Here is a 27,904-nt window from a genome sequence, read left to right on the forward strand (position 1 = left end):
TCTAAACCTCCTTCGTTAAGGGTTTTCATCGTGAATGTAGGTTGTACTTCATCAAATGCTTTTTCTGCGTCTATTAAAAGGATCATAGGGTTCTTACCTTCTCTTTTATTAATGTAGTATATCACATTGGTTGATTTGCAATTTTTGAACCACCCATGAAACCCAGGAGTAAATCCTACTCGGTTGTGGTGAAAGATTTTTTTCATGTGTTGTTAGCTTCGTTTTGCTCGTATTTTACTGAGAATTTTTGTGTCTGTATTCCTCAAGGATATTGGCCTGTAGTTCTCTCTTTTTTTAGTGGTGTCTTTACCTGGTTTTGGTGTTAGGGTAATGCTGGCCTCATAGAATGAATTGGGAAGCTTTTCTTCCTTTTCTATTTTTTTGGAACAGTTTGGGAAGAATAGGTACTAACTCTTCTTTATAAATGTTTGGTAAAATTCACCTGTGAAGCCATCTGGTCCTGGACTTCTGTTTGCGTGGAGTGTTTTGATTACTGATCCAGCTTCTTTCTGAAAACTATAAAACACTGATGAAAGAAATTGACGACACAGAGACATGGAAAGATACTCCATTCTCGTGGATTAGAAGGACAAATATTGTTAAAATGCCCATATTACCCAAAGCAATTTACACATTTAATGCAGTCCGTATCAGAATACCAACATTTTTCACGGAACTAGAACAAACAATCTTAAAATTTGTATGGAACCACAAAAGACTCCAAATAGCCAAAACAATTTTAAAAAAGCAAAGCAAAGCTGGGGGCATCACAGTTCCGGACTTCAAGCTGTGTTACAAAGCGGTAGTGATTCAGACAGTGTGGCACTGGTACAAAAACAGACACATACACCAAGGAACAGAATAGAGAACCCAGAACTGGACCCACACGTACATGGTCAACTAATCGTCAAAGCAGGAAAGAATCTCCACTGGGAAAAAGACGGTCTCTTCAACAAACGGTTCTTGGAAAAGTGGACAGCATCATGCAGAAGAATGAAACAGGGCCACTTTCTTACACCATACACAAAAATAAACTCAAAATATATTAAAGACCTAAGTGTGAGACCTGAAACCATAAAAATTCTAGAAGAGAACAGAGTAACTTCCTTGACATTGGCTGTAGCCAATCTTCTTACTAGACATGTTGCTAACGGCCAAGGAAACGAAGTCAAAATGAACTATTGGGACCTCATCAAGATGAAAATCTTCTGCAGAGCAAAGGAAACAATCAGCAAAACTAAAAGGCAACCTCTGGAATGTGAGAAGATATTTGCAAATGACCAATCGGATAAAAGTCCAGTCTCCAAAATCTGTAACCAACTTGTAAGACTCAACAACCCAAAGCCAAATAATCCAGTTAAAAAATGGGCAGGAGACGCGAATAGGCATTCTTCCAAAGAAGACATCCAGATGGCCAACAGACACGTGAAAAGATGCTCAACATCGCTCATCATCAGGGAAAGGCATGTCAAAACTACAATGAGGTATCACCTCATACCTGTCGGAATGGCTAAAATCAACACCACAGGAAACAGCAAGTGTTGACGAGGATGTGGGGAAAGGGGAGCCCTCTTGCGCTGCTGGTGGGAATGCAGGCTGGTGCAGCCACTCTGGAAAACAGTATGGAGGTTCTTCAAAAAGTTACAAATAGAACTACCCGATGATCTAGCATTTACACTACTAGTATTTATCCAAAGAATACAAAAATACGGATTCGAAGGGGCACACCCCCCCCCCGATGTTTATAGAAGCATTATTTACACCAGCAAAATTACAGAAACAGCCCAAGTGTCCACCAACCGATGAGTGGATAAAGAAGATGGGGCACATATATATATATATACTAGAATGTTACTCAGGGGTCATTTGTAACAACATGGATGGATCTAGAGAGTATTATGCTAAGCAGAATATGTCAGAGAAAGATAAATACTGTATATTTTCACTCACATGTGGAATTTAAGGAACAATGAGCAATGGGAAAAAAATAGAGGAAAACCAAGACATAGACTCTTAACTATAGAGAATGCACTGATGGTTATGAGAGGTGAGGGGAGGGGGGGATGGTGAAATAGGTGATGGGGATTAAGGATTATACTGGTCATGATGAGCAGCGGGTGATGTATGGAAGTGTTGAATCACTGTATTGTCCACCTGAAACTAATATTATACTGTATGTTAATTAACTGAATTTAAATAAAAACTTAGAAAAGAGTAAGTGGTTATTAGGGATTGTCAACAGATGAATAGATACAAAAATGTTGTGGGGGCGCCTGGGTGACTCAGTCAGTTAAGTGTCCGACTTTGGCTCAGGTCATGATCTCATGGTTTGTGAGTTCGAGCCCCACATTGAGCTCTACGCTGGCAGTGCAGAGCCTGCTTGGGATTCTCTCTCTCCCTCTCTCTCTCTGCCCCTCCCACACACTCTCTCTTTCTCTCTCTCAAAAGAAATAAACTTTCAAAAAAGTTAAAATGATCTGTATACATACATTTGAATTCTATCAGCCTTAGAAAAGAAGGAAATTCTGTAATATGTAACAGCATGAATATACCTTGAGGACATTATGCTAAGTGAAATAAATCAGTCACAGAAAGACAAATTTTGCCCGATTCCCTTTATGAGTTATCTAACATAGTCAAATTCATGGAATCAAAGAGTGGAGTGGTAGTTGCCAGAAGGTGGGAGGAGGGGGGATTTGGGCGTTACTAATCAATGGGCGTAAAGTTTGACTTTTGCAAGATGAGTGAGTTCTAGAGGTCTGCTACAACGTTGTGTTTGTAGTCAACAACAATATATTGTACATTTAAAAATTTGTTAAGAGAGTAGATCTCAGGTGAAGTGTTCTTACCACAAAAAAGAAAAACAAACAGAAGAAAAATAAGTTGAGTCTCTGGCACACCAAAAAATAATAGCATAAACATAACGTTACTGGCCCCAAGAACCCCCCCCTTCTGCTCTCCTCCACTCGCCTGCTCCAAAAGGTGACCATTGCTCTGACCTCATCACTTTCATTTGGACCTTTCCAGGTTTGGAACTTTGTGTGGAAGCACACCTGTCCATTGTCTTCTTTTGTATGTGACTTTTTATTCACCATTATGTTTCTGGGGATCACTGTTACTGTTTCACCTAGTGGTAGATTGTTTATTCTTGCTGGTGGGTAGTATTTCAGTGTTTGAGTATGTTACAATCTGTTCTATTGAAGGGTTTTGGATTGTTTCCAGTTTGGGGCTGGAACAAGCCTTGTATATGTCATGCGCCTGTGTTTTGATGTTTCTGCAACTTCTTGGATATTTACTTTGGAATGGAATTGGTAGGTCACATGCAAACGCTCAGCTCTGATTTTCCTGAGTGTTTTACCAATTTCCACTCCCAGTAGCAACATGTGAGAATTCTAGTTTTTCCGCATCTTTGCCAACATTGAGTGCGGCCATTCTTTATAATTTTAGACATCCTTATGAGTATGTCGTAACAGTCCACAGTGATTTCCATTCATAGCTCCCTGATGCCTAATGAGCTTGAGCACATTTTTATATGTATATCGACCATCTTTTTAAAAGAATTTTTTAACGTTTATTTATTCTTGAGCGGGGTGGAGAGACAGAGAGAGAGGGAGACACAGAATCCGAAGCAGGCTCCAGGCTCCGAGCTGTCAGCACAGAGCCCGATGCGGGGCTTGAACTCACGGAGTGTGAGATCATGGCCTGAGCCGAAGTCGGACGCTTCACCTACTGAGCCACCCAGACGCCCCCGGACTCTACTCTTTTTTATTCTGTGTGTCAGCCCCTCTGCCAATAATATAAAGCCTCAGTTCCCCTAAATTTCAAAGTTTAAACAGTTTTTTTTTTTTTTTTAACGTTTATTTATTTTTGAGACAGAGAGAGACAGAGCATGAACAGGGGAGGGGCAGAGAGAGAGGGAGACACAGAATCTGAAACAGGTTCCAGGCTCTGAGCTGTCAGCACAGAGCCCGACGCGGGGCTCGAACTCACAGACCGCGAGATCATGACCTGAGCCGAAGTTGGCCGCTTAACCGACTGAGCCACCCAGGCGCCCCCTAAATTTCAAAGTTTAGATGTGTCATTTTAACTTCTCTCAGTTACTCTTCAAGATCGCAGTGGCTCCCCTTGGCCCTTTACATTTCCACAGAATTAGAAGAGCAGGTTGTCCATTTTTCTTTCAGAAATGGCTAGGGTTTTGTTAACGGGGTGGAAAAGTTCGGCAGTCGGTTGACATGTTTAAAATACTGAGTTTTCCAGTCTGTGAACATGGCATGTCTGTTTTGAAGTCTTACGGTATTTTTCCCCACCAGGCTTGTAGAGAGATCTTGCCCATCTTTTGAAAGATGTTGAATTAGTTAATGCTCCCTGAATGTGATTTTAAAGTGATACATAGGAATATAATTGCTTTTTTGCCTATTGATCTATTCTCGGTCCTTTCTAAGTTTGCTCACTAAGTGTATTAGTCTGTAGATTATTTTGGGGTTGCTACATATTATGACTTATGTGAGTGAGAATGTTTGATATTTTCTTTTCCAAACCTGTACCTTTAAAAATGTCGTTTAATGTTTTTTTTTTTTTTTTTATTTTTGAGACAGAGAGACAGAGTGTTAGTGAGGAAGGGGGCAGAGAGAGAAGGGAGACACAGAATCTGAAGCAGCTCCAGGCTCTGAGCTGTCAGCACAGAGCCCGACGCGGGGCTCGAACTCACAAACCATCAGATCATGGCCTGAGCCAAAGTCGGATGCTTAACCAACTGAGCCACCCAGGTGCCCCCAAACCCGTACCTTTTATTTGTGTGTGTGTGTGTGTGTGTGTGTGTGTGTGTCTGAGAAATTGTCTAGGACCTCTAGTAAAATACTGAATAGAAATGGTGGTGATAAACTTTTTTCTCTTTTCTAGCGTCTTTAAATGCATAACCATTAAGCATAATGTTTGCTGTAGGTGTGTTATAGATACTCTTTATCAGATTCAAAGGCAACTCTTAGATTTACTGTTTTACCATGAATGGGTATTGGCCGTTAGCAAACATTTTTTATTCGTCAAAAAAAAAATTCGTTCAAATACCTTTTCCCCCTTCAGTCTGTGAGTGCTATCTCTTTCATTTCTGGGATAAACCCAATCTGGTCATGATGTAATAATTCTTTTACATGTTGCTGGATTCAATCTGCTAATATTTTGCTTAGAATTTTTGCATGTATATTCATGAGCCAGATTGACCTGTAATTTTCTCCTTGTAATGTTCATCTCATGTTTTTGCATCAAGATTATGCTGATGTCATAAAACACATTGGGAAATGTTCCCCCTTTTTCTGTTCTCTGGAAGAATTTACATAATTTTGGTGTTCTTTTATACTTCCATGGAATAATTCACCATTGAGGCCATCTGGACCTGAAGTTTTATTTGTGGCAATATAGTTAATTGTAGATTCAGCTGCCTGATAGATACAGGACTATTCAGATTTTCTATTTATTCTTTTGTCTGTCAACCAGTCAAGTGACTTGCAGAAGGTGTGATTCAAGTTCATGTTCAAATTCAAGTTCATGTGACATTACGCTTCTTTACATGCCAAGGCTTCAGGATCACCTGCAAACCTGAAATCTGCCGATGCTGAGGGTGGTTGACTCCCAGGAAGCACGGTCATCTTTCTACCTCCTTGAATCACAAGTAGAAATCATGAGGAAAAAACAGGAGAGCGACCAAAACAGTAATTAGTAGAGAATAGTTATGTTTAAGTCTGAAACACTCATTAGTCTTGAAGAATGGAAACCTTAAAAGGCAATTTATATGCAAACACTCCCAGTGTTCCTGCTCCACACGCCTGCACTCCATCATTAGCCACCAAAGACCACCTCGAAGGAGGGTTTTTTTCCCCCTCTTTTTTCCCCTCCTGATTGCCATCCCTCCCCCCACCCCCAGCTTCCTTGGTCAAATTAATGCAGACGAAGCCACGTTCTTATCCAGAGTCTTGTCCGGCAACAACACCACGTGCTTTCTTGTCTCGCCAGCCCCTGACATCTCAGAGTCTCAGGATGCGAAAGCCAGAGCCAACTTCCAGATGCCGCGTGTGACTGTCTCATTGTCCTAATGAGGGAGCCGAGGTCTGGGAAGAAGGCACACGTTCAGGCTTGATCCTTCCTTCGTTCACTTACTCGACAGATATTTATCAATGTGTATTGAACAACTAATTCACCTCGGGCATGAGAGAAACAAAAATAGGCAGTGTCCTTGTTGGGACAGTGAGCTGAGAAATACTTAAAAATGAAAGAATATGATACATGTTAGGGAGGAGATACACAGGGCGCTGTGATAGAAAATGGTGTGTATAGACCTTCTTGATGGGGTGTGGTTTAGTTTGGGTTTCTCTAGAAATTAACCCTGAAAGGAGGAACCTGTGCAGGCGGTTCGTGTAGGAGATGATCTCAGGAAACCTGGGAGGAAGGGAAGGAAGGGAGGCGTGTTATTGAGCAAGTTAGCTACCACCGTGGGCACCTGCAGGCGTTGGGGAGCAGCATAGCCCATGCCTCAGAGTCGTCCAACCCTGTGTTGAAGGGACGCGGGATAGTGATCCGCCCGTGCCCACCAGTTGTCGGTTGAGGGCTGCTCAGTTCTGGGCACTCCCCACCCGCTGTGCAGGGCAGGACAGAGTCTCCTCGCCCGAGAAAGCCCTCCAGCCAGATGATGCGGCTGTTTGCAGTGTGTACGTTGTGATGGTAAGGACTGAAGGGGAATGGGTGGGGCACCAACAGGGTCTGCTACAAGGTTGTATAATTCGGGGAACACAGAGCCCCAGAACCAATAGGATGGATGGATAGATAGACAGACAGACAGATAGATACAGGTTGGTAGATACATAGAGAGACTTATAAGGAATTGGCTCATGCAGTTATGGAGACGGAGACGTCCCAAGACTGCTGTTGGAAAGCTGGAGAGCCGGTGATGTAGTTCTAGTCTGAGTCAGAAGGCCCGAGAAACCAGGAGAGCCGATGGTTTAAGTTCCAGTCTGAAAGCCGGCGGGCTTGAGACCCAAGATCTGATGTATCAGTTTGAGTCTGAATGGAGGAAGGACTGATTTCCCAGTTCAACACTGTCATCAGAAGGAGTTCTCTCTTACTTAGGTGAAGGTTGGCTTTTTGTTCTAAACAGACCTTCACCTGATTGGATGAGGCCCACCCACATTAGGAAGGATAGGCTGCTTTGCTCAGTCTGCTGATTTAGTTGTTAATTTCATTCAAAACCACCCTCACAGACACACCCAGAGTGATATTTGACCAAATCTCGAGGCACCTCATATCCCAGTCAGTTTAACACATAAAGTTGACCATCACAAATGTGGTCCAAGAAGGTTTTTCTGTGGACGAGAGATCTAAGATGAGACTGGAAAAATGAACCATACGTGGAGTTCTCAGAGAGCTGGAGAAGAGGAATCTGGGAGCAGGAAGGGAGGAGCTTGGCTGGTTCTAGGGGCCAACTAATGACTGTGACCCACCGAAGTGAACAGGATTAATTTATTTCACAGATACAGTAGAATGCCTACTGTGTGCCAGCCACTGGGAAGAAGGGAATGAAGGAAACATGCAAATATGCTAGTTTTTAAGGACAGACGCAGACAATAGTGAAAGGGGTAGGAATAGAGTAGGTCAGACGCAGCTTCTGTCAGCCTAGGTCCCTGAATGAGTGCAGGAAACAGAGCCACTGGCTGATCTGTGTGGACACATATAAGTGAAAAAAAAACCCCAACCCATTCATTGTTATAAGACATCAAGATTTGGGGTTTGCTTGTTACGCAGCAAAACCTAGCCCGTGCTGGTGCGTGAGCCATCTTGCTAAATGACCGTTACTTCATTCCATCCGTTGAACACACACGCACGCGCGCACACACACACACACACACACACACACACACACACAGCCCCCTCTGTCACTTAAAACCCTTAGGGTTTCCCATCACCCTCCGGATGAGGAACAGCATCTTTGTCCAAGCCTTGAAGATCCGGCATGTCGGTCCCTGCCTCTTCTCCACGGCCGTCTCTCGCCACTCCCCCCATCTCACTGTCTTTTGAACCCCCTGTTCCTTCTGCTTCCAGGAATCCCCTACTCTCCCCAGTCCCACCCCTCCTGCCTGACTTTCACCACTGCCCAGCTCCATGTATCCATCCAGTCTCGGTTTTAAATTCACTTCCTCGTAAGAGCCTTCCCTGCCCCTGTGTATGTTCCTTCCCACAACATGTCTTACACCACTCGGCACTTCTCCGAACTACAGGTGAAATCCCTCTGCCACGTCAGGACTCCTGTTGGATTTTAGGCTCCTGGAAGATGGGTATGATGTTTGTCTTATTTCTTCTGGCGTCTCAGCACAGAGCACAGAGCCCTGACAATGTCGCATAATTAGCGCCCAGTAAACACGTATCGAGTGAATAAATAAAACATCTTCCTGACCTTTCCCCCCAGAAAGCTTTTATTAAACGCCAGATTTTCTTCCAAAAGGAGGCTCGAGCAGAGACATCGGACTCCCTCTTGTTCTGTTCACATCTTTTCAAAGAACTCCCTTCTGGCTTCCCATAAAAAGACTTTAGTGTCTAAGAAGCACATCCTCAGAACATGCTGTTCCTCTTGCAGTGGCCGGCGGGCGCTCTAATTGGGAGCAGCGCAGGCTCGTTGTTTCGTGGGCTGGTGGCATGCTGCGTGTCACAGGTCGGAGCTTGTCATTTGTCTGGGAATACTTGGCATCCCCAGCTCTTCCCACAGCCCGACGCCGTATTAATGAGCCACGTCAGGGAGAGACCCAACCCTCCAAGCAACTTGGTGAGGCCACAGTCTGCCAGAAACATACTCTGCAAGTAAGAGAGTAGCTGGGGATCTTCCCTGAGCCGCTGTCACATGTTTTCAGGGATCATTATGCTTTAATTTGGTTGGGAGCGCAGGGATCTGGGGAGTTCTCAAGGCCACCTCTCTGTGAGTGTCTCATTACAAGCCGTCCTGTGTGGCTGGTTTGCTTTGCCATGTTGCTTTGCTGTCCGAATGGGCTCTCCTTGTGCCCCTCCGGCCTCTCCTGTTGATTTGCACACAGTCATCCAGTTGAGCCAAATCCAGTTTCAATCCCTGGACCACCAGATCTCCCAGACGGCCCCCTGCCCTGGGGGGAAACCGTGTGTAAGTCTGAAAGTTGTGTTCCTGGCTGATTCTAGAAAAGATTTAAGTTGGCTCAGCCGGCACCTGAAGTACAAGAGGATGGCAGCAGTGAAAACATGAGTGAAGACCAAGAAGAGAAACGAGGACGGGGCAGAAATGGCACCAGGGGCCAAGCTTGAAACGTGTACCTTCAAGGCCCCCATGCAGATTTCAGCTCCCTCACGGCCAGTGGGAAGGGTGCAGCCAGGACTGGTACCCATTTCACAGATCTGTATGGGGAAACCAGACGTGGTGCTGAGGAGAAGCACAGGGGCTCCTGGCCGGGGGCGGATGGCCGCGGGGCTCTCACTGTGGTGCTGTGGCTTTGCTGGTCACGGGAGCCTGGCCAGGTTGCCTGATTCCCCGTAAATCAAGGACAAGCATCTCTGCTCTGTGCCCCTCCCAGGGCTGCCATGAAGGTCAGACAAGGGCGAAGACACTTTCTGAAGCAGAAACAACCACATGTGCGTGCGACATCATCGTCTATGAGAAATTGATGGTATTGATTCGCCTCTTCAGTTATCCTCATGTAAAATCAGTCACCATAATAATAACCTCAGTGGGTTTTTTGAAGGATGTAAATGGTCTGATTCATGGCCTGACTTCACTCATCTTAATTCTGTCCCTCCCCAGCTTTCTCTCATGAAGCAGGAGGGTCAGCCCCTCAGATTGAAGACGCGAATGCATCCACAGTATAAGGACACGGTTTCTACATCAAACGTTGATTGATTCCGTCACTTCCCCTGGCATTCAGGTTCACTCCAACCTGTATATACGGTGGCTGGTGTGGCCTGCGTGGACCTGCCCTCCTGCCTGTTGGATCTCGCCTCTTGCCTGCCCTTCCCACCACTCTTCTCCAGACACACACGCCTTTTATCAGGTCCTCGGGAACACCAAGCTTGTTTCTGCTCTGGGCCTTTGCACATGCTGATCCTCGAGCGGGGCATGAATGTGCTTCCCTGTTTCTGGATGCCTGAGGCTTCTTTCCCTCTGGGTCCAGCGTCAGAGGCCACCTGCTCAAAGTTGGCCGCCCTAGCCACCTGGAGAATCACTTCCTCCGTGACTGGCTAACTGCGCCCTTGCTCTATTTTCTTTATGCAGCTTTTTGCCACTGGCAATACTCCTAGTTATTTGCTCGCTTCCTCTCAGTCTTCCTGCTTGGAAGGTCAATCCCACAGGGGTGGGGGCCCGGGCTGTCCTGGCCACTGTTCTTTCCCATGCACCCGGACTGTCTGCCTGTCTAAGGACTTGTGCCCAAAGAGCTAGCGTGACTTACGGACGCCTGGCCAGATGGCACATAGCTTCCCCTCCCCCCCACCCCCCCGGACCATCTGGTCTCCAGAGGCCTGTGCGTCTCTACCTCTCCTGCACTCTCACTTCCTCACCCCTGCCTTTTGGACATTTCAGAGGCTTTTGGCACGTTTGCTTCCTGAATCCCCTTTCCTACTCTCAACGTCTCATGGAATGTTGGTACCACACATGTACCGCAAACCTGCCTATGTGCTGTGTACCGGCCGTGCTTTGCACGTGCAAGAGTAGGACTCTTTGGCCCCCAGAACCAACTTCACCTTGTGGGGATTGCATGCGGTAGGCCTTCCTGGGGGCGGAGCGCTTCTGCACCTTCGGCGGGCTCCATGCTTCCGTAAGCTTTTTTTGTGTCCTGTATAGGACGTCCTGTTGGCATTAGGAATGAGAAGTCTCATGCCCTGTTATCTGGGAGAGCTCATGGAAGGAACAGGAGCACCTCTAACCCCTGGGGTGTTAGGGAGATTTTACGCCAGGCGGGAACGGTTTCCATTTCCATGTGGCCAGAAAAGGAAATAGTTGGGTCTTTTTCTTAGCAGCTTTCTAAAAAGAAGGGCTTTGGAGCTCTGCTCGACAGTGGGAAACATGGGAAGTCCAGAGAGCTTTCCTTTTTTTTTTTTTTTTTTTCTTTTTTTGCTCTCAAATATTGTCTGGGTTTTTTTTTTTTTTTTCCTTCCTGACTTCTGTTCTCAAGGTTTTATCTCCTTCCAAGAATCTGACACAACCCAGGCGTAAGCTCAGCAGCAAAGCATGGCTGTGCGATTCTGTTACAAAATGTTCCATTTTTAAAATAAATTAGGTAAGGACACTTTCAGTTCTGAAGGAATGCACTCAGCTTATCGCTGGGAGGCAAGAACATCGTACATGAGGCGACCACGTCCCGAGTAATGTTTTTATATGCTGGAAATAACGTGGTGACTTGAGCACAGAAGTTGCTTTTTTTTTTTGCACAGACTCCATAATTTCCTTGAAGTTTTAATGATGCCTGCATCCATGTGCCTGTGTTGCAATAGGCAGTCGTTTGAGAATCCCCACACGTCGAGATGCGGGACTCACATATGCGTAGATGCTCGTTGACTGGATGCGTGTAATGTCTAGCGATAATGTGTGAAATCAGGAGAAATTCTGAGATTGCCTGTCTGTTGGTGACAGAACAACTAAACGGCTAGGGACAGTGATTGGGAACCCGCCGAGTGCTATGCTTGGCTCTGAGTGCCCTATAGATAGTAAATAATTTGATCCTACGACAACCTATTGTATAGCTGATGCTCTCATTCCCCTTTTATAGAGGAGGCAGCAGGCCCCAGACCTAGGAAGGGAAGCGCTGGCTTCACATTCTGTGTGTTGTCACATCGTTAGGATAATGAGTATCAAGGGGGCGCCTGGATGGCTCAGTCGGTTGAGCACCGACCCTTGATTTCGGCTCCGCTCGTGATCCCAGGGTGGTGGGATCGAGCCCTGAGTTGGGCTCTGCACTGAGTATGGAGCCTGCTTAGGCTTCTGTCCCTCTCTCTCCCACCCCTACTTGAGCTCTTCGCTGCCCCCCTTCCCTAGTAATGATGCCAAGAACAAAGGACAACATAGAACAGGTCCCATCAGTCAGGCAGGATGCTGGATGTCAGCTTCCTAATTTTCACCGTGAGTTTGAAGGTAAATGATCTTATTTTGCAAACATAGAAACAAAGCCCGCAAAGGTTAAGGGAGCCCCAGGCCAAGCCGTGTTGATGGAGGGGCTGGGTCTAGGGGTTGTGCCTGCCTGCACCTGAGTCTGTGCTGGGTCGCCTTGTGAGAGCTGAGGAGGCTGAGCACCGCCCCCCACCCCCCGCCCCGCCACCGACCACAGGCAGGAGACCTCCATCCGCTCAGGAAACGTGTCCTACACACCACGTTGTGGCCAGCCACATCAAGGGGCCAGGGTAGCTGAGAAGGACATGCCCAGGCCTGTCCATGCAGATCTTCTGGGCCAGTGGAAAGGCCAGCAGGAGAAGAGAGAAGCATCCACAGAAATGTGGCAAAGTGGCTGTGTGTTCCCTGTGGCTATTCATTCATTCATTCATTTGTCGGTCCATTTACCATCATTTGACCAGGGATGCTGACCAGCTCATGCCTTTGGCATTTGGCTTGATGGACCCCTCTGTGGACCCTCCTCCCCTGGGGTCTTTCATGGACTGAATCGTGTACCCCCACCCTGACCCCCAATTCATATGTTGAAGCCCTAACCCCTAATGTGATTTGGAGGTGGGGTATGGGGAGGTGATTAGGTGGAGATCAAGTCTGGAGGGTGGGGTTCCATGGTGGGATTAGTGCCCTGGTAAGCGGAGGGAGAGAGGAGAGCTCTCTGTCTCCACCGTGAGCCCATATGTGAGGCCGCGGTGAGGAGAGAGCTTTCCCTGAGCCAGGGAGAGAGGTCTCACCAGGAGTTGAACCTGCTGTCCTCCTGGTCTTGGACTTCCCGGCCTCCAGACCACGATTAGTAGATGTCTCCTATTTGTGCCCCCGAGGCTGTGGGGTTGCTTATAGCTGCCCAAGCTGACTACGACAGGTCCCATGACACTCTCCCGATTCTCTCCCACCCCTCTGGGCTCTGTTTCTCCTGGGGATTCCCGCTCTCCATGCCCTCAGCTGTCAGCATCCTCCAGGTTCTGTCCCCAACCCCTGCTCTCGACTCAGAGTGCCCCACCGGGGACCAGCTCATTCCTTCCAACGGTGCTCCGGCTCCCTTCCAGGTGCGTCCTCCTACCGTTCTTTATTCCCACAGGGATCCCCAGGCCACCGTCCCCCAAACCAAGCTCGCTTCTTTCCCCTCACGTGGTCCTCTTTTCTCCCCCGGTCTCTGCCTCCTCTGGAGCCTTCGCTGTCTGCACCTATCAGTGCTGTGGAGCCAGAAATCATCATGGATCCCTCACCTGCTTCCCCTCTGGCCACATCCAGGGTTCTCATGATGTGGGTCCTGTGTCTTTCTCAGCTCTCCTTTTCTCTCCCCCCGTCCTGCTCCCGTCAGGCATGCCACTCCACTCCCTTGCCTGGGTGCTGCATGACTCCCTGCGCTCCTGGCTCTCTTCCTTGGACCCACTGTGGTGGGCATAGAGGATTACGGAATGCAGTTTCCCTTCCGTAAGCTAGAGTCCCTCAGGACGCCTCGCCCTGCATCTTGCCAGCAGCAGCATCCACGTCACCATCGCTGTCGTACTAGCCTGCTGGGACCACCGTCACAAAGCACCACCGACTGAGCGCTGAAGCAATAAAAGTCTATTCTCCCCCGGTCTCAGAGGCTGGGGAGCCCTGGCCCAAAATGTGGGCACGTTGCTTCCTTCTGAGGCCTCCCTTCTCGGTGTGTAGATGACCATCGTCACTCTGTATCCTCACGTGGTCATCTCTCTGTGCCTGTCTGTGTCCTGATTGCCTCTTCTTACAAGGACACCAGGCCTGTAGGATCAGAGCTCACCCCAGCGACTTCGTTTTATCACCCTGTCTCCAAACGTGGTCACATGTGCGGTGCTGGGGGTCAGGCTTCAACCCCTGGATTTTCGGGAGGCGTGGTTCAGCCCGTAACCATCACCATCGTCACGATCATGCCACCTTTGTCACCATCCCCTTGCCTCCCCCACGACCATTGATGGGTCGTGTAGTACGAGCTGGGCCTAAAGCTTTTTATGCACGATCTCATTGGATTTTCACGGCACACCCATGACCTACGTGCATTTTTCAGGGATGGAGAAGAGAAGTGAGACCAGCCCCCCGTGTTGCCTACTCAAGAAGGTAGCTGTCTCGTGCCCCAGCTCTGTCAAAATGTCATTATCTCCTCAGTCTGTAGGCCAGGGGAGCCGCCATGCAGCCCATCAGCTTGGAAACCAGGCTCATTTTTCCGACTTAATGTAATTTGGCTCTGTCAGAGGGAAACAGTCCTGAACTTTTGACTACGTTCACGAGATGTCTGAGCGAGCAAAACGTTTCCCTGTGCTTTCAAGAGATGCACAATCTCTATTCCGCTCCTTTAAAATTTTTTTAAATGTTTTCATTTATTTTTGAGACAGAGAGAGACAGAGCATGAGCAGGGGAGGGGCAGAGAGAGAGAGGGAGACACAGAATCTGAAACAGGCTCCAGGCTCCGAGCTGTCAGCACAGAGCCCGACGTGGGGCTCGAACCCAGGAACCGTGAGATCGTGACCTGAGCTGAAGTCGGACGCTTAACTGACTGAGCCACCCAGGCGCCCCTCTTTTCTTCTCCTTTAAACCAATCAGCACTTTCTTGGCCCCTCCCTGCCCCCACCCCAGAGCCTCCCAAGTTCCCCCTCCACCCCATTCTGGCACTTAGAGGGTGCTTGCTCACTCTCTTGGTAGGGAGGGCATGGTGACTAGCATCAAGTTTGTTTGTTTCTGGTCCAGGGCCTGGAATAGAACCAGACTTCCAAGAAGACCCAGAAGGAAATAACAAAATAAACAGAAGATCTTGTAAACCCAGAGGCCATGGGTTTACACCCAAGAGTGTCAAGGAGGCTTCTCATCTCATTATTCTGGTTTGTGTTAGGCTAATAAGGAAGCAAGACCGTGCACGTGTGTGTTTGAGGGGACATCACTACTCTTTAGCTGTTCATGATGGCGAAGTCATCATTTATTTGGCCCTGTAGGAGGCAGAATTTTACAATGGCCCCATGACCTTCTTACCCCTCCTCACTTCCATGATTATGTTACATTATATCGTAAAAAAAGGATCGTTTAGATGGATCTAACCTAATCCCACGAGCCCTCTAAAAGCAGAGAGTTCTCTCCTGACCGGTTGCTGAAAGGAAAGTAAGAGAGATTTGGTGCACGTGAAGGATTTAGTCTACTATTAGAAACCTCTGGATGTGGGGCGCCTGGGTGGCTCAGTCAGTTAAGCATCCGACTTCGGCTCAGGTCGTGATCTCACAATTCGTGAGTTCAAGCCCCACGTCGGGCTCTGTGCTGACAGCTCGGAGCCTGGAGCCTGCTTCGGATTCTGTGTCTCCCTCTCTCTCTGCCCCTCCCCAGCTCGCACACTGTCTGTCTCCCTCTCTTTCTCAAAAATAAATAAACATTTAAAAAAATCTTGAAAGAGCCAGGAAAGAAAGAAGAACCTCCATCCTATAACCACAAGGAACTGAGTTCTGCAAGTCTGCCTGCAGGCCACCCTTGCCCTTTCTCACACCTCCCTGCAGGGCCTGCCTCTTGTTCCTGTGCAGGCAAACCGCTCAGTGATCTGACCACAGCCCTTTGCCAAAAGGCTCTTGCCTTGCCTCAGACGGAGGGCCAGGTTTTGGCCTGTGGCCATCCAGTTGGAGCTGTTTTCCTCCAGTGAGTTGCTTTTGCACGTTTGTCAAAAATCAGTTGGGCATATTATGTGGATCAATTTCCAGGGTCCCTGTTCTGTCCCTCTTTCACTACCACCTGGTCTTGACTTTTGTAGCTTGATTTTGTAGTAGGTCTTAACATGGGATAGACCGAGTCTTCCCACGTTCTTGCTCTTTATGAAGATTGTTTTCGCTGTTCTATGGCCAACACACCTCACTCCTCTTAGGATAGTCCTTGGTCCTGTATCTCTCTCCCTCCCTTCTTGCCTTTTTTCTTTCCTGCCCGCCTCCCTCCCTCCTTCTGTCCCTCTTGGTTTCCTTGTCAGTAATGCCATAGAGCCAACTGCCCCCAAACCGGTGGCTTCCACCAGCAAGCCTTGAACGTCCTCGCTACCCTGCAGGTTGACTCCGTTCATCTCAGCTGGTCCCTCTCGCTCGTCTGGGGATTGGCTGGGTGTCGCTCTGGGACGGCTTCACCTGGGTCCTGGGCTACTGGCATCGCCAGGGTGTCATTGTTCGGAAGGTAGGCCCGCGTGTTCCTCTGGTGGGGGTAGATGAGTAAGGGGGAGGCAGATATGCACAAGCACTTTCTCGAGCCTCAGCTTGAATCAAGCCTGCTAACGCCCCGTTGGCCGAATCAATCCACGTGCTGTGGCTGAATGGAGAATGAGCGGGTGGAGAAGGACACTTTACCTCGTGAGCCAGAAGGTCAGCTTGCAGAGGACATGGGTACAGGGAGGGGTCAAAAATTGGGTCAGTCAATGTCACTCTTCTGGAGCCCTCAGCTCCTCCCTGTGCTTCTGCCTTCTGAGAGCTATCCTGCACCTGCCCACCAGACCCTCCCAGCCCAGCCAACTTCGCCATTAAAAATCGGGCCCCAGGAGTTGGAAATTTAGAGTCTTGCCGTGGTGAATACCCAACAGAGGCACTGAGGACATTTAAAATTTCCAGGACCTCAAAGATATGCCCATGGAGAATGTTTGCTTACGTTTAATGAGAAGATAAATCAAAACATAATCAGCTGAGTACAAATATTGGCTTGTTTATTCCTCCTGTCTGGGGAAGTTCCTTTCAGTGTTCATGATGAGCAAAGCAGTTAGGCAGAAGCAGTGTCCAGGGCGCCTTTCTCTCAGCATTGAGCATTAGATGAGTAATACTATCTTCTGTGTGAAAAGGAGAGGCAGCAGACATCTTCTTGATTATTGGCTATCATCCCCTCCCCATTCTGCTGGTCAGTAGGTAAGTTGAAAAGTATCAGTGGACTCTAAACCACAAGTTAGGCTTGTAATCCTGCACTGTTCTTTCCCTAAAAAGATCAGGAAACTGGTAACTGTTTGCAGGAGAAATGGTCGTGCTTTAAGTACTTGGAAAGCGCCCTCTGTGGAGCATTGCCCTGAGAACCGGCATGGACCTAACAGATGATCTGGTTGTGTCACATCTTCCCAGGGGATTTGTTCTAAGGTTGCACAGCTGGAAGTTACTTTGAGAAGTGACTGAAGCCTGGTTAGCTTTGATTCTGCCCTACCAGACTGAAGAGCCAGATGACACAGTGTGCCCAAAATATATTTTTGTTTCTACAACTCAGACAGATACAAGTGTGTAGGTACAGGTACACATGAATGTGGGCTCATTTGTGTGGTCATTCATTCTTTCATCCATCCATTCATCCATCCATCCTTCTTCCACCCTTCCTTCCATCCATCCATCCATCCATCCATCAATCCTTCTATCCTTCCTTCCATCTATCCATCCATCCATCCATCTTCCTTCCTTCCTTCCTTCCTTCCTTCCTTCCTTCCTTCCATCCATCCTTCCATCCTTCCTTCCATCCATCCATCCATCCATCCATCATCCATCCATCTCCCTTCCTTCCATCCTTCCTTCCTTCCATCCTTCCATCCATCCTTCTATCCTTCCATCCTTCTTTCCATCCGTCCTTCCTTCCATCCATCCTTCCATCCATCCATCCATCCATCCTTCTGTCCTTCCTTCCTTCCATCCATCCATCCATCATCCATCCATCTTCCTTCCTTCCTTCCTTCCTTCCTTCCTTCCTTCCTTCCATCTCTCCATCCATCCATCTATCCTTCCTTCTTTCCTTCCTTCCTTCCATCCATCCATCTGTCTGTCCGTCCATCCATCCATCCATGCATTCATCATCCATCCATCTATTCAGCCATCATTTATTTATCCTCTTCTCTGGGCCAGGTGCTGTTCTGGGTGCTCTGGGTTGAATATCATCCCTCCAAAATTCATGTCTACCCAGAGCCTCAGAATGTGACAGTCTTTGCAAGTAGGGTCTTTGCAGATGTAATTAGTTAAGATGAGGTCATATTGGACTAGGGCCCTAATTCAATGACCAGGGTCCTTGTAAGAAGAGAAGAAAGATGGAGACAGAGCAGCAGGAAGGCCATATGACAATGGAGTCCAAGCCCAGGCACGAGAAGGGTTCCCCGAGCCTCCAGGAAGCTATAGGAGGCAAGGAAGGATTCTTCCCTAGAGCATTTGGAGGGAGCACAGTCCTGTCAACACCTTGATCTCAGGCTTCCAGTGTCCAGAACTGTGAGAGAGTAAATCTTTGTTGTTTTAAACGCCTTATTTGTGGCTCTTTGTTATGGTGGCCACAGGAAACTGACACTGGGTGCAGAGGAAGCAGATTGTCTGAGACAGTACTGCTTTCGAGGAATTATTAAGCTGGCTCTTAGTCTCCTCTCTCAAACGCGTGTTTGACGCTTCCCTTATCACAGATTCCACATTTCCACCAGCATCCAAGTGAGCTTCTGTCCTGAGATTATTGCCATATAATATTTTCCTGTATGAATTAGGGATGTGATTTCCTAAATGTTTTTCGATACAGTGTTTTTGCTGGTAACAGTGCAGAGTGAGGGGAAAAAAAAGGCCTTTGGGCTTTCTGAAACACATTTATCAACTAGAAAACAAAACAGTTTTTAATGAGGCTAAAAGCAGTGACTGCAGCTCATTTTAGCAGATGCCATCGTCACCTCTGTGCTGGGGACACAAGCAAGAGTGTGTGAGAAATCTGTAGGAACAGCAGAATGTCCAGAGAGGATACTGGCCAGGACCTGGGTCTGTGTCTTAAGCTGACTATGAGTCCTCTGCGTAACCATGGCTGAGACCTGCACCTTAGGGACGAGGGTGGCTGTGTACCAAGATGGTCCCACCCAGGCCCTGAGTGTTGGGACACACCCACGAATGGGATGCCATGAGAGTTCCCAGGAGCAACCAGTCGTCTTGGGTGTTTAGAGTGAATTATGTACACATGGTTCCTCAGTATACTCTTTCTGGGGAGGGGGCTGTCCGTCCCAGCCCTGGTGCAGCCTGTGAGCCTGTGGCCTTTGAATAACTAGCTTACCTGCTGGCGGAGGAGGTCACGCACCAGGGTGGTCGCCTCCTTGAGTTATGGGGAAGAGGGGAGCCTGGTATATCCACCAAATGTTTCCTTTTCAGGCACTGAGCTTTATCGTTCGGGATATTGTTACATTGAACTCTGATTTGCTCAGAATATTATTTGGGGATCTAGTGAACAGAGAGAGGTACTCATTTGATTTTTAAAAATTAGAAAAAAAATGTTTTTTAATGTTTATTTATTTTTGAAACACAGAGAGAGAGCCAGAGCATGAGCAGGGGAGGGACTGAGAGAGAGGGAGACACAGAATCAGAAGCAGGCTCCAGGCTCCGAGCTGTCAGCACAGAGCCCGACGTAGGGCTTGAACCCACAAACCGTGAGATCATGACCTGAGCTGAAGTCAGATGCTTAACCAACCAAGCCACCCAGGCGCCCCTAAAAAATTATTTTTTAACGTTTATTCATTTCTGAGAGACAGAGTGCGGGTGGGGGAGGAGCAGAGAGAGAGGGAGACACGGAATGCGAAGCAGGCTCCAGGCTCTGAGCCATCAGCACAGAGCCCGATGCAGGGTCTGAACTCACTGACCGTGAAATAATGACCTGAGCCAAAGTCAGATGCCCAACCGACTGAACCACCCAGGAGCCCCAATTTTGTTTTTGTCCAGTAAGTAACCAATCCCTCCAGTACTGCTAACAGAATAGCTGTTCTTGTTTCTACTGGAGGCCAGCCAGTGTGTGTTAACCTGCAAGGCTGTGTCCCTCCCTCCAACCCATCCTGAATTCCTTGCGGACATTCTTGTGACTCAGTTTCTAGTAGATTGCACATCACTAGGGATTATGTCTTTGCTCACTGTGGGCATCTTGTCATGAGCAGGGTCTATTTGTGGGAGGAGTGAATACACGGTGTATTGTTATATCTGCCAGGAGAAGGCTTTGTTTCTTCAGAACTTATCTCATGGGACCTTTTACCCTATTCTCACCTATTTATTCTCCTAAGAATGACTCTGTCAATTTTGGGGAACAACCTCAATTATGATGATGTTACGTGTGAACGTGAATTTGAGAAGGGTGTCCTGCTACCTTTACTGTATTACTGTCCCATTAACAACTCTACAAGGCAGGTAGCATTGTGCCCATTTCGCAGATGACCGTGGGAGATGCTGAGAAGTGAAGGGCTGCCTCTTCCTGGAAGCTGTGCCTACTCCCCTGTCATTGTTCATGTACTCCCATGGACTTGTCCCTTTCAAGACTCATCTGTTCATGGTCAGTAGCTATTTACTGAGCACTTACTATATGCCAGGCACCGTGCTAGGCTCCAGAGATACTGTAGCGAGCGAAACAGGCAAACGCCCCAGCCCTAGGGGAGTTGACCTTCCAAAATGGGGGTATGGGCAACGAACAGGTGACACAAGAACAGATATTTCAGTTCTTGAGAATTACTAGGGAGGAGGTGACCATGTGATGAGGTAGGGACACCCGGGGGGGGAGGTCACCCAGGTAGAGTGTCAGGGAAGATCTTTTACTTCTCCAGGGGGGAGACACCTGAGGAGGGGAGAGAGCTGGTGTTGGGATGAACCAGGACCAAGCATTGCAGCAGGAGGAACAGCAGGACAGTGCCTGGGTGGGTGGGAGGCTGACGTGCTTCTAGGGAAGGGAGAGTGCACAGGGGAGGCCGGGAGGCAGGTGAGGCCCAGGGTGAGGGGTGGGGATGTGTTACCTCTGGGATGCCAGTGAGCAGCCTAAACAGGACTTGGGGTGGGAGCGCTCGGGATGGCGGGCAAAGGAGAGAAGAAAGCACTTCTTTGGCTCTCGGGCCTGCGAACCATCTCAGACCCCGGAGCCGACAGGTGAGCTCACAGCAAGGCTCTCTCTTTCCGAGGGCTGCGGTGATCTCACGTCCTGTCTAAAATACCCCTACTGGGGCGCCTGCGTGGCTCAGTTAAGTGTCTGGCTCTTGATTTCTGCTCAGGTCACCATCTCGCGGTTCGTGGGTTCGAGCCCTGTGTCGGGCTCTGCACTGACAGCGTGGAGGCTGCTCTCTGTCTCTCTCTGTCTCTCTCTGCCCCTCCCGCACTCCCTGTCTCTCACACACCAAATAAATAAACATACTTTAAAACACCCCCCACTGGGGCACCTGGGTGGCTCAGTCTGTTGACGGTCTGACTCTTGATTTCGGCTCAGGTCATGATCCCGGGGTCGTGGGATCCAGCCTCGCATTGAGCTCCGTGCTGAGTGTGGAGCCTGCTAGAGAGCTCTCTCTCTCCCTCTGCCCTCGCGCCCCGCTCTCTCTTTCTCTCTAAAATAACATAAAATAAAATACGATAAAATAACATAAAATAACGTATCATAAAACAACTCCTACTGAACGCCCTGTGAGCCCGAATCGGCCCCTGGGAACCCCTGGTCAACAAGGAGATATGGGCCTGTTGGAGTAATGGTTTTGCAACCTCTGCTCAGGCCTGGTGCATCCTCGTCCTGAAGAAATGTCCAGTGAGCCAGTGCGTTAACCACCCTCCTCGTTCGTCTCCACTCACACCCTGGTCCTGCTGTTCTGGGGCCTCGTCCTGCTGGTTCATGCCACTGGGTTCTTGCTTTTCTGGGAGCTTTTCCTGGGATCTTTCCTTCTCCTTACCCCCTGCAGAACGCTTGTAATCCCTCAGACCCACACTCGGGGTCTTGTGCTTTTGAAAACTTGCACGGACCGTCCCTGCAGCCCGGAGCACGTCCCTCCCTAGGGCCTGGTCCTCACCCTGCTACTGCCCCGGCGCCTCCGTCAGTGTCGTCGGGACCTGGCCGTGTCCCCTGCTGGGCTGCGAGCTCCTCGTGAGCCGAGTGTGTCCCCCCCGAAGTCTCTGCTCCCAGCAGGGCCAGCGCACCATAGACACAGAGGTGGACCTAGAAGTAGACGCACAGTGGGCCAGAGTCTCGTGACGGGAATGCCCCTGTCCCTGGTTCCCACGTGTGGACAGGCTGCTTGCTTGCTTCTCCCTTTCCTGGGCTGCTGGCTGACCACCCGCTCCATCTGGTTTTTTGTTTCGTTTCAATAGACCTTTTAAAGAAGCAGGATGGAGGTGCCTCAAAAAATTAAAAATAGAGCCACCTGTGACCCGTCATTTGCACTACTAGGAAGTTATCCAAAGGATGCAAACATGCTGATTCGAAGGGGCACCTGCACCCCCGATGTTCATAGCAGCACTCTCAACAATAGCCAAATTATGGGAAGAGCCCAAATGCCCACCGACTGACGAATGGATAAAGAAGATGTGGTTTATATATATAATGGAATACTACTGGGCGATCAACAAGAATGAGATCTTGCCATTTACAACAATGTGGATGGAACTGGAGAGTGTTATGCTAAGCGAAATTAGACAAAGATAAAAATCGTACGGCTTCACTCATACGAGGAATTTGAGAGACGAAACAGATGAACAGAGGGGAAGGGACGGAAGGATAAGATAAAAACAGAAGGAGACACACCACAAGAGACTCTTAGATACAGAGAACAAACTGAGGGTTGCTGGAGTGGAAATGGGTGGGGGAATAGTCTGGATGGGTGGTGGGCACTAAGGAGGGCACTTGTCGGGATGAGCCCTGGGTGTCGTATGTAAGAGATGAATCCCTGGGTTCTGCTCCTGAAGCCAAGACTATGCTGTATGTTAACTAACTTGAATTTAAATTAAAAAAAAAACACAACAGTTCAGGTTCACAGCAAAATTGAAGGGAAGGTGCAGAGGCTTCTCACATGCCCCCTGCCCCCACACATGCGGAGCGTCCCCATCATCAGCATCCCCACCAGGGTGGCACCTTTGTTGCGGTTGATGAGCCTGTATGACACATCGTCACTCCGAGTCTGTAGTTATGTGAGGTTTCCCTCTTGCTGTCGGGCATCCAGTGGGTGTGGACAAATGTGTGACGGGTGTCTACCCTCATGGCATCCTGCGGGGAATCTTTGCTTCCCTGGAAATCCTCTGTGCCCACTGCATCTGCCGGCGAAGCTCGCTTTAATTTAGCAGGGCTGTGACAGCTGCCGGGACCCCATGACCTGGATTACCATCATGTGGCAGGTTGGTCTCTCTGGGTTCACAACCAAATTGGGATCTTTCCCAAAGCCCTTACCGCAGCCCCGGGTGACCGGCTCCCCCACTCCCTCTTCTCCCCAGGCTGCGCTCCGCCCAGCCTTGCCTGCTTGCTGTGCCCGGGGACCGTCACGCACATTTCCCCCCAGGGCCTTTGCAGTTGCTTTTCCCTCCACCGGCGGTAACCGTCCCCTGGGTATCCTCGGGGCCAAAACTCCAATGCTTACAGGGTCAGGCAGGAGGTAGAGATGTGTGAATGGAGCTGGCTCGGACAGTGGTGAATCAGAGAGGAGGCTGTTGTTCTCTTGCCAAAGGGCATCACAGGGCCGTTTTTAGTAGATCTTCAGATATTTGAAACGATGTTGGAAATCAGCATTTCTGGGTGAAGGCATACGGCCACCCGTTTAGCTTTTCAGGGAGGCAGGAAAGGGGACGGTTTCTTGCTGTCCCTGCCTGATGCGTGTGATACCGAAATGCATATATTTTTATGGGATGGTGATTGGGGGTTACCTGCCATTAGAGATCGTTTGAAAGAGTAATTAGCCATCTTGAAAATTCACATTTGCTTCTGAATAAACTGCCTCGTGAACATAGCGTGTTGAAAGAAAAACGTGACATTCCTTAGAAATAATCGGTTTGATGGGAATGAGAAAAGAGCCCACTGGCTTGAAAGGTAGATCAACCAGGTTTACCCGGGGTGCTAGTCATGGTCAGTAACTAATGGGCGCTAATACAGCTCTGGCTTCATCACCCCTGTGATGTTTGGTCATGATTTAATGAGAGTCGTGTCTCATAAAAGCAAAAAATGGGGAAAAACCTCGCATGCAGAATTCTAACGGCGATAATACCTACTGTTGGTTGCCTTTACTTCAGGACCAGCACTATTCTAAATATTTTACTTGTATGGATTCGTTGTATTTTAGTATATCCATTTTATAAGTTAAGAGACTGAGGCACAGAGAGGTTAAGTGACTTCCCCAAGGTCACCCAGCTTGTGAGGGGTGGAGTCAGAGTTCATATCCAGGCAGCCTGGTCCTTATGTTTATACCACAAACAACTTTCTTCTTCTGTCTTTTAGTAAGATTACAATGAGGCTGGAAATCCAACAATAAAATAGTTGGCATATACCAAACCTCTGTGTGGCTGACTTTGTGTATCAGAAAAGAATGCTTCTGGCTTCCATTAGTAGCAAACTTGACTCACAGGCACTTGAACAAATAACAATGTATTTTTTTTTTTTTAACGTAGTAAGTCGAGAGGTAGGCGGTTGCTGGTATGGCCTCAGGGACTTTACAACAGGGAATGGCTTCTCTGCACCTTTGGCCTTTTGCTTGTGTTCGTTGTCTCATAACCACAAGGTGGCTGCTGCAGCTCCAGACCTCACATCCATATTCATGGCAGGAAGAGGCAGGAGGGCTGAAGGGCCACTCCACTGGTAACGGTCCCTTTTCATCAGGAAAAAATGCTTTCCCAGAAATACAGCGGAGGATTCTCTGCTGAGATTTTGTTCACCAGGCCCGTGTCACAATGTCATTGCCAGTTGCGCGAATATCTGGGAAAGTGGGGTGCACCGTTGTCCAGATAAATGTGGTGGCCCCTGGACCATCCGTATCACCTGGGAACTTGTTAGAAATTCAGATGCTCTGGCCTGTCCCCAGAAGCTCAGGAGTGGGGGCATGATCTTTCTTGAGAAGCCTCCCCGTGATTCTGATGAACACCACTGGACTAGGCCAGTTGTGACTCATTGCCTGGGGCTGTCCACACTGATCCCTTAACAGACTTGAGGTTTCCTTATGAAGGAAGAAGAGAGAGTTGAGCTGAGCCGGGCAAACAACCAGTTCTCTCTCTCTTTTTTTTTAATGTTTATTTATTTATTTTTGAGAGAGAAACAGAGCACAAGTGGGGAAAGGGGAGAGAGAGAGGGAGACACAGAATCCGAAGCAGGCTCCAGGGCGCTGGCCAGCTCAGAGCCCGACTCGGGGCTCGAACCCTTGAACGGCGAGATCATGACCTGAGCCGAAGTCGGATGCTCAACCGACTGAGCCACCGAGGCGCCCCAACCAGCTATTTCATGGCCCGTGAGCCATTTCATTGTCCATGTGACGTCTTCCAGGCAAATGCCACTGTTCTCTTGTTTGGCTGAGGTCGCGTGCACACCTTGTCTTTGCCTTTGCCCAGCACTGTGCCCCTTGTTTCTACCTTAACCCCACACGTGTCACAGTGTCACCCTGGGCCACTCTGTGTCTTGTGGTCTGAACAGACACTCCTTTGTTAAGAGCGTACCTTACGGTCTCCGAGCTGGCTCTAGCAATGCTGTGACTTCTTCGCGGGGGGTGCAGTTTAATGATCTAGAAACCTGACAGGTGACCCAGCTATGCTGGTTTTCCTAGGGATGTGGGACTTTCAGTGCTGAAACCAGGGGGGTCCCAGGCAAACCAGGACAAGATCTGAACTCGCTCGTCAACCCCTCCCATCTCCCGGCCAAGTTCTCCTGCTCTGGGCCAACAACCCTACGTGACAATGCAATTTCTAGGCCCGTCTTTGGCTTGACACGGTCCCTGCAGCCATTTCAGACTGCTCACTAGCCACTGCAAAGCCCTCCCTTCTTCAGAGTGTGTTCACGTAGGCACTATTTATGTAAGCACCAGTTACCAGGCCTCAGGGAGACGCCAGATAAATGGAGAACACAGGCCATATGCTCAAAGCCATTTAAATCCAATCTAGTCCAATAAGCAAATAAACATTAAACGAGTACCTGTTTGGCTCATGTTATTATGTTGGAAGCCCCCACAGAGCACCTGTTTTTGCAGGGGATCCGGATGAGTGAGGTTATTTACAGCACGATTAACACTGATTATTAAAATAATAACGGGTTTTGGCATTTGCCAGTTGGCTCAGTAGTGAACACCCCTCTCCAGTTAGGAGATGCGACAGAAGGAGAGGCCGGCGGAGAATCAAGTCTTACCTGGGGTTGAGGATTGGGGCCCAGGAGGGCAGCCGCGAGGGCTCCCTGATGCCAAAGCCCAGAGTTAGCCAGACTCCCCCCCCCACCCTTGAGGGGCAGTTCTGGACGCTGCGGGCCCCTGCACATGGGGGCTGGCCCTAAGAAGCTTCGGGCAAGAAGGAGCAGAGGAAAAGCTTGCTCCCTGAAGACAGTTTCCAAAGAGAGAGCAGGATAAGCAGAAATACACAGGGGCTGCTCCTTGTCTAGCACAGCACTGGGCTCACACCACCTTTGACGGGCTAGGAGGCGGGGGGTGTGCAGGGAACGGCCTTCCTAGGAGGGCTTGGCTCTTTGGTCTTGTCCCCTAACCGGAGCGGGGTGTTCATTACTGAGCCAATTGGCGAATGCCTAAACTTATTATTATTTTCATAATTGGGGTTATCGCGCTGTAAATAATCTCACGCATCCGTACCCCCTACAAAAAAAATGCGTGTTCCCTGGGGGTTTCCAACAGAAGACATGAGACACATCGGTACTTCTTTGCTTATTGGACTAGGCTGGATAGGAGGGAGGACCGCCCTTTGTCCCCCAGCACAAACAGTGAGGGCTTCTTGAGACGTTGCACTGTGCTGGGCACGATTCTCTGCTTTTGTGGGAGGTGGGCACTGTCGCACCCACTTAACAGGTGGGGTAAGTGAGGCACACGGAGGCCATGTGACTCACCGAGGGCTGTGGCAGAGCCGGGTTCTGGACCTAAGCGGTCCGACTCGGGCTGGGTTCTCCTGATCCCTGGGCAGACCGGTCTGCGGGAGGTCCAGAGAGAAAGGGCTGCATTGGAAGAGGGAGAGGCTTCCTGAGAGAGCAGGTGAGCCACGTGCAGGCAGGAGTTACCCCCCAAATGAGGGGTGTTGTCCTGACGTCTCAGGGAGCGCTCGGGGAAGCAGGGACACTTCCTGCCAAGTGGGGGGCGGCTGGCAAACCCTGGCAGCGATGCCTGCCCCGTGGGGCCTCGGGGCTCACGAGAGGATGCGCCCATCTCCCAGCTCGCTGCTGGGCGCCTGGCAAACACAGTGCAGGCACCTTGTTTTCTCTTCTTCGACTTTTGGTGAGGGGGCAGGAGGTCAAAGCGTAGGCTTTCCTTTCCTGACAAGCTATACGCGAAGGAAGCCAATCCAGGTCCAAGAAGCAAGGTTTTGCCAAGTTGACCATTGACTCCGCCTCTCTATTCCAAGCACGCTGGGCACCGGAGGGCACGCTGGATTCTGACTGGGGCTCTGTAGGGACACAGTTCAACCTAATTGTCCTCCTTGGCGTCCTTTTCATACACAGGGAACCGTGTTCATTCGCTTCCCCGCATCCTCGTCCCCGCAGCGGAGTGAACGAAATCAATTCACTTCATCTTTTGTAAATGACGCGTCTTTCCGACTTACTGGAAACTGGCTGTAATTCAGCCTCATTAAGAACTGTTTCCCGAACACTCCTGATGCACGAGCAGTCGTGGCTGGTGTGCAGGTGGACGTCTGCTTTCAGTCAGCCCTTGAGTCGACGAGTATTTGTCGGATACTGACTGTGTGCTCGCACCGTGCTAGGTGCCGGGGACGCGGTGGGAGACGCAAACACGGCTTTTGACCTCAGGGGGCTTAGCGTCTAGTGGGGAAGAAGTGATCTTAATCAAATCCATGTGAAGTAATACAGAACCAGGTGTTTTGGAGGAAGGCCCCGCTGGGAGAG

At 49.1% G+C, this 27,904-nt stretch overlaps 1 protein-coding gene across 12 annotated transcripts in view; it reads left to right on the top strand.

Moving 5' to 3' along the window:
• Positions 1-27,904, top strand: part of STK32B (serine/threonine kinase 32B) — a 404,839-nt gene that overhangs the window by 62,500 nt on the left and 314,435 nt on the right. The window contains exon 2 of one of the 12 annotated variants that reach the window (XM_042936919.1): positions 6,007-6,099. The exons of the other annotated variants lie outside the window; for them this stretch is intronic. The gene's annotated coding sequence lies outside the window, so the exon portion shown is untranslated. The remainder of the gene's footprint in view (positions 1-6,006; positions 6,100-27,904) is intronic. 12 annotated transcript variants of the gene reach the window in all.

The sequence above is a fragment of the Panthera leo genome, chromosome B1, assembly GCF_018350215.1.
Source record: "Panthera leo isolate Ple1 chromosome B1, P.leo_Ple1_pat1.1, whole genome shotgun sequence".
NCBI classification, from domain to species: Eukaryota; Metazoa; Chordata; class Mammalia; order Carnivora; family Felidae; genus Panthera; species Panthera leo.